This window comes from Arachis ipaensis, chromosome B10 (assembly GCF_000816755.2).
Source record: "Arachis ipaensis cultivar K30076 chromosome B10, Araip1.1, whole genome shotgun sequence".
In the NCBI taxonomy this organism is placed as follows: domain Eukaryota; kingdom Viridiplantae; phylum Streptophyta; class Magnoliopsida; order Fabales; family Fabaceae; genus Arachis; species Arachis ipaensis.
Genome location: NC_029794.2, coordinates 94956307 through 94964353, shown reverse-complemented (window position 1 = coordinate 94964353; position 8047 = coordinate 94956307).

The following is an 8047-nucleotide window of genomic DNA, read 5'->3' as shown; positions in this document are numbered from 1 at the left end:
AATTAGTAAATAATTAGTCAATAAATTAAATTTTAATAAAAAAAAATTAAAAATATAAATATTTTATTAAATTAGTATAGAATTCATTAAAATGAAAATTTTGACACTAAGTTAAAAAAATTTAGTCCAAAATTGAACCAAACGGACCGAACTAGTTAAACCGGGCCCAAAAATAGGCCCAAGTCCAACAAGCCAGCCCATTCATCAAAAGAAGAGAACATTCTTCTTCCCCATTTAGCACAATGCTGAAACAGCCAAGGGGGAGAGAAGAAAAGAATTCAAACCTTAACCTCCACTTCTAACTACCATATCTTCCTACTCTGAGCTCCAATCGCCGCACTGTTTGCGGCCACGCGTCTAACGCGTCGAGCTCTACAAACCTATCGGAACAATCTCATCAGTAAGCTACAATCTCACCTTAGTTTCTCTATCCCCTTTTAATTTTCAAAAATTGAGAGTCTTTATGTTGAGATTTTGTCGATTTTGGTATTCTAGGTTCGATTTAGCTTGCGGAGCTTATCGGGCTTGGGTTGTTTTGTCCGTGGGTATGGGAAGTGTAACACCCTAATTAGCCTAAACTTTACCTCGCGTCGTAAAGCAAAGGTTAATCAGAGATTACGACAATCCTAAAGTCCTTACATAATATATATAGAAGAATTAATATAATCTAGAAGCCCGATGAAGGATATAGCTCAAAAACAAGATTTCAAAAGCGCAAAACGTACTAGCGAAGCTACTAGCTTAAGGCACCAGAAACAGATATAAGATAATAAAAGATAAGTATATAATATCATAAGAAACTAGCCACGGCTCGCGGAGTTTGAGCCGGGTAGCCATATACAGATCATACAAGAAACCAGAGAGTAAAAACAGCTTATACAAGTTTTATTCTCTCAACTACATGCCTCTAGGCAAAACAAAATACAAAAGATGAGAGATGTATAAACAAAATAAACAAAAGACTCCCAAAAAGGTGTCCAGATCCTCCGCTTCTATCACCATCCAAACAACTCACCGAGATGGGTTACAACCTGCATTTGAAAAATACAACAGAAATATGGTCCGGTTCTCAGTATGGTAACAGTGTCCAGTGATGTAGGATATAAGACCCTGGGACGCTAAAGGCAATCCTAGACTTCGTATCCATCACAAGATTTATCTTAAGGCATACTAAAACATTGAAACATAACTTAAAACCATAATATAAGAACAGGGTAATCTAACTTAAGGGATTACTAACTAATTCTAATTACACCGCTATATCCCACAGCCTGCACCAACCAAACCTCCGTGCGATCCCATTGCCACCACCTACCTAACCTCCTCAACACCAGACAATCACAAGATAATGCAAGCAATGAAAGCACAGATAGTTTTCATATACAGCAAATAATTCAAGAAGCAAGTAGGCATGTTATACAATTAGGCATACTTAAGTAATCAAAGCAAACAAGCATATAGAAGATGCACATGATGAATGTCTGCCCTATTGGCTGTGATATCACATGTCGGTTATTATGCCAAACCCGATAGAAAACCCGGTCGACAACTCCCAGATTAGTCTCTCTATTGTGCATAAGGAGGAATAATTCCGAGGGATAAATGCCCTACCACCTTCTCCTTTCAGAGAAAAACATTCTGAGGGAGAGTGCCCTACCACCTTCCTCTGGCTGTCGTATAATTCCGTGAGTTAGTGCCCTACCACCTTTCAATCAGAGAGAAGTCGTATTTTCAGGAAGAATAATTCCGAGGGATAAGTGCCTACCACCTTCTCCTTCAGAGGGAAACATTCCGAGGAAGAGTGCCCTACCACCTTCCTCTGGTTGCAAGAAATATGAGTGAGAAGCCCAGCTTCAACTCTCACATCCAAACATAGGCGGGAGATAGCCACAACCCCTACGACGGAGAATAATGCACATTGTAATCACATATTTAATCTCCGAGACCACTGCTCATAGCACACTTCCACTCATACTCGTCACAACTATCATCAATTCACAACTTTCTATTCCGAACTCACTAGTTTGTCACTTTCTCAATTCATATACCATTCTTCCTTTGCACCCCATCAAACCCATCCTCAGTACACCAGAAACCTAGGCCTCCGTCCTCTAACTTTTCAAAATGATGCCAAATTTAACCTCCTAGATCCTATCCCATGTTCAAATATCCAAAACTAGGCCCAAGAGTCTTAAAATAGTATTATAGAAGCTTACAACCTTGTTGGGAAGATGGTATAGTTAAAAACAAAGTTAAAATTTGAGAAATAGGGCGTGTGCGTGCACACAGGGGTGTGCGTACGCACAGGTGTCAAAATTCACAATGTCTGTTCACTCGCACAACCTGTGCCAGCGCCCCAACAGACTGGCCTTCCCAACGTGTGCGTGCGCACAGGGCTATGCAACGCACAGGTTGCAATTTCCCATTGGTGTGTGCACGCACAAGCTGTGCTAGCACTGCAAGCAGATTGCCTGCCTCTGCGTGTGCGTACGCACAGTTCTGTACGTGTGCATAGGTTGCAATTTTCGCAGAGGTGTGCGTGCGCACATACCAGAAATCACAAAATTCTGCAACTTTGCAGAATTTTAGATTTTTAACACCAACTTTGAATGATCATAACTTCCTCTATAAAAACCCAAATCTTACAAATTTTATATGAAATTGAAGGGTTTTCAATAAGCTTTAATTCTAAACAAGTTTCAATGAATTTGGAAAACTGAGGCAAAAGTTATGATCAGACAAAATTCATCAAAAATCTACTTTTACCAAAAGTCTCAAAACCTCAATATTACCAACATTTCCAACCAAAACCACTTCAAACTCCAATTTCTATCATAATCTACTCTTTATAGCATATTATACCATTTCCAACCACCAAATCTCAAATTATGTGATACCAAAATCAATCTTCCACCAACACTTTCCTCAATCCTATTTCAATCATTACCAAACATCAAAATCAATCCCATTTCATTTCAACTTCAATTTCTCACACCATCTTTACCAATTTCACATCATGATTTATCAACATATTCCAAAAATCATCAACTCATCATAATTCACCTCATTTATCAACAATCTCACACTCACCTTCAATATATCAACAACATCACTAACCAATCATCAATCATCAACCATATCAACAATAATAAATCACATATCCAACATCAAACATCATAATCCTTACATACCAACAATCATTATCAACTTCACATATTCCTCATCTCAAAACTCCATGTCATCATCATCTTCTTACAAGTTATCCTCATACATCAAAATCACATACAAGCATTCACCCTCAATATATCAATATTAATCATCATACATCAACATTCAACACCTCAACAACCAGTATAATTCATTCCTATCCTATGGGTCACTAACCTAAGTGTCCATGAATATTATATAATACATAGAGGAAACTGAAACCATACCTTGGCCAATTCTCAAACGCACCAAACACCAAAATGAAGCCACCAAGCTTGATCCAAAGCCTCAACCAACTCCAACAAACACCAAAACTCAATCTAACATCATATATATATATATATATATATATATAAAATCAAAACATAAGATACCCAAAACAACTAAACACAAGGGTTTAGTAAAACCTTACCTTACCCAACGAGATTAGGGGTAAAATTCAACAATTATCCGCTACTAGAGATCACCTAAACAAGCAAAACCACAACACTTGATCAAAACCCCAACCAAAAATGTGCAGAAACTTAGGGCAGGAAACTGGGGAGTGAGATGAGATTTCTTACCAGATTTATTTAGATAGAAAGGAAGAGCTCATCAAGAGCTTCGCGTGACCACAAACGGCTCGTCAATCGGAGCTTCGTAGCTCAAGATATGGCTCCTAGAAGGTGGATGTGAATAGTGTCACCCACCCTCACCTCTCTTCTCTCTTCTCACCGTCCCTCTCTCTTTCTTTTCTGAAAAATGAGGGCAAATGGCCTCATAACTTCCTTTTGTATATTGGGCTTGGACCCAACTTGAGCCCGGTTCAACTCGTTAGCGTTTTTAACTCATTCGGCCCAACTTTGGGCCAAACCTTTAACATTAACGCCCGATTTTCTATTTTTAATATTTTTCTAAGGTTTTTGACTATTTTCACTCTTTCTCGCACAGTACCAGGCAAACTTAAACTGGTTCAACCGGTTCAACTCTCGGTTCGTGGTTTTTTACGGTTTTTCGCAAAAAACGTATTTTCTGACTCGAAAAGACCTACTGAGTCCAAAAATCGTTTTTAAATCCCCAAATTCTCATTCTAACTTTCCAGAACCTAATTTGGGCATTTAAATTATTTTATTTGTGAAAACTCTGGTTCTTACATCCTCCCCTCTTTAAAAAGATTTTCGCACTCGAAAATCCGAATCACGCGATGTTACCAACCCAACAAGTTGCTAAAGCATCTCGTTCACTATCATCCCACCGTGTTGATGTTCTCTCTCTCGCCTTCCGCTGCGTCACTCTAATTATCGTCACTAGGAATCCGAAATTTTTTCTTAAATCAAATATCAATTTTTTAACATTTTTCAAAACCTTTAAAATAAGTGCAATCTAACTGAGTCCATTGTTAAAACCTTATCAAAAGCCAAAAACCTTTCATTTGTAAATCAATCACTTTGAAATACAATTTTTCCTAAATTCATTAGAATCCTTAAATAGAAACCTTTCAAGTTGAATCCCTTTTGATAAATCAAATTTGCAAACCAAAATCACAAGTTAACAAAATCTTAGGACTCACTTTCCCTTTTTAAATCATATCATTTGACCAAAAGTTTCAGTCCTAGTTTCAAAACCAAATCATTCAAACCAGAGTTTCCAAACCAAGTTTAAAAATTAATCTAAGCTTTAACACTTTTTCAACACGAACGACGATAGTCTATACCACGAAGATAAGTTGAGGTTTAGCCATCGGCTTCATAATTACCTCAACCCTGTTGTCGTGATCGACCCGGATCATGTGTTCCTCGGTGTGGACAATCTCTAACAAAATGTCCCGGTGTACCACACTTATAACATAGTTTTTTACCCAACTAGCATGGCCTATTCAGATGGTAGCTCCCACACTCATGACATTTCATATCAGGGGAGTAAGCTCTTGACCGCTTCCCTTCACTATATCTCTTGAAGTCCTGTCCCCTTGGCCCAAGGTAATCGTTGCGTTCCCTACTAGTGTTTTCTCCATGAGTGTCCCTTGACGAGACTACCGTCTTTGCGTATTCTTCAACCACTCTTGCCTTATTCACCAGATCAGAAAAAATACGAATCTACATAGGAGCCACAGCAATCATGATGTCGTCCTTCAAGCCCCTTTGATACTTGATATACTTCCAACTTTCACAGGTCTCCAGGACACCCTGACACGCCCTAGAGAACCTACAGAATTCCTTGAATCGGCTGGTGTAGTCTGTCACAGATAAGAAACCTTGCTTCATCTGCATAAGTTCCATCTCTTTTGCTTCCCTTGCAGACTCAGGAAAGTACTTCTTGTAGAAGGCCATCTGGAATACATCCCAAGGAACATCAGTGTTCTGAAGCTGCAGTAAGCGGCATTCTGCTTGCCACCAATGCTGGGCCTCTTCCCAAAGTTGATAGGCAGCAAACTCCACATATTGGTTATTCGGGACATGCTGTGCTTGCAGCGCGTGCTCCATAGCTTGGAACCAGTTATCCGCTTCCGTGGGATTGGTTGATCCTTTGAAATTTGGTGGATGAACCTTGAGAAACATCGCCAAGGTCATCGGAGCACCTCCCATACTATCGTCGTTCCCTTCAGCATTGTCATTTGCATCTCCTTTACCATTTTCGTTTCCATTTTCCGCCGGTTGACCTAACCTCTGCACAGCTTGCAGAGTTGCAGTAGCGGTAGCCCCCATAGTGTTCGCAAGATTAGCCATGGCCGAAATGAATTTGGCATGGTTGTCGGCCGGTCGTTCATTCCTACTCTCTCGTGCACGTGTACTACCAAAGTATGGTTTAGGTTTCTCGTATTTAATATATAATATTCTGTGAAAACTTAGGCTAGACGACCCTAGGATAGGTTGGAATGTAAAGGAATTTTAATGCTTAGTATCCTTGTTATTGAATTGTACTATGAATTGTGTATTGGATTGGGTAACTACTATGGATGATAACAATAATAGGATGCAAAATTGATGAATTTATGATTATAGACTTGTTGACAAGAATATATAAATGCCCAGGATAAGTGGATGACAAATTTGTTGATGTATTTGAGAGATTGATGCATGATATTGTTGAATTGAGATATGGTAGTCATGGAAGGATTATTGTGGTAATGGCAAGGTTATGTTGTGTTAATTTTTGTGTATGGAATATTAGGTTTGAATTTGATTCTTTAAGAAAATTGAGGTTTTTGAACTTGGTGTGGAATTGGTTTTTGGCCGAACTTCGGCGAGCCGTAACTTGGCTTCCGGATCCCCAAATGATTTCCAACTTGTTGTGTATGAAAATTGGGTCCGTGAAGTTTACACCGTTCAAAGAACGGATAAAAAAATGATTTAAAACAAAGAAGTTATGCGCGTCGAAAGTTCGGGGTTCAAAATGTAAATTCTGCAGCTTTTTTACTTAACCAAAATTTTAACCAAAAACCCATGCATGCGTACGCATACCCTTTCATACGCAATGATTACATTCTGTTTTGTACCTATGCATACGCATACATGTGCATGCGTACGCATAGCACCTAAAAAGGATGTTTCGTGTATGCATACAGGAGCCATACACATACGTTCCATTTTGTCCAGTGTACATGCGTATGCGGACAGATGCATGCGTACGCGTCATGGCCAAAAAGAGGCTATGCGTACGCATACCCCTTTTTTCAGAAAATCATTATTTTGTAAAGCTAATTTGACCTCCTAAACCTCTATTTTCACATTGTTAGTTTTAAACTTGGTTAGAAAGCTTAGTAATGAAATGGAGTTAGGAAATTAAGGTAACTTGGGGATGAAGTAAAAGTTAAAAATGGTGGATCATATAAGAATGAGATGTATACTTGAATGATTTATGATGCCAAGGCTTGAATGATTGATTTCTACAATTACTCTGAAATGTATGAGGCTTACGCATTTAAATTATCTAGGATACGAGTTTTCTGGGTAAAGTACTGTGGCTTGCCACCACGTGTTCCAGGTTGATACTCGATACTCTGTTGATCCTGCGACGTAAGATGTGACCGGGTACTCTAAATTCCTGGGAAGGTTGACCCCATTGAGCAATTTATAATATGAGAAAAAGCTATGCATGGACTCTTGGGGATGCACGTCGGGGGACAGTCCAAAGGTTTAGCAACCGGACTTGTCAGGTTGGCTTGATAACCAACAGAAGAGACTCATCAGCCATAGGACAGGCATGTATCATGTACATATTGCTTGAATTACTTGTTTGTGCATTAATTGGGTTGTGCCTAAATGTACTTGCTATATTAATGGTATAATTGTTATCTGCAGTACTTGCACTCTACTTGTGTTTGTGTTTATTTTTATCTGCTTGATTGTCTGTGATATGTTATTGGAGATGGAGGATCGGAGGAAAGGCGGAAAGATTTAGAGTTAAGGTTAAGTCTAGGTTAGACTTAGATTTCCTTAGAAGACCACCTTTTATTGTTTCTGTTTAATACTTTTAAGCTTTACAATCTGAATGTCGGCATTCTAGGAATGCCTCTAACATTCCCAGGACCTTATATATTATGTGCGTGGCACCTTTACCATGCTGAGAACCTCTGGTTCTCACCCCATACTGTGTTGTTGTTTTTCAGATGCAGGTCGAGAGGCACCTCGCTAGGCATTTAGACTTCTGAAGCGGAGTGGTTTTTGGGTTCCTTTTGCTGTATAGTTCATATGTATATATACTTAGTTTTATCTCTAAATGACTTGTTTATTTTGATCCTCTTAGAGGTTTATGGAGAGTTAGGGTTTTGGCAATCTATTTTGGTTTTGGGATTCTGTATATATATATATATATATGTGTGTGTGTGTGTGTGTGTGTGTGTGTGTGTGTGTGTGTGTGT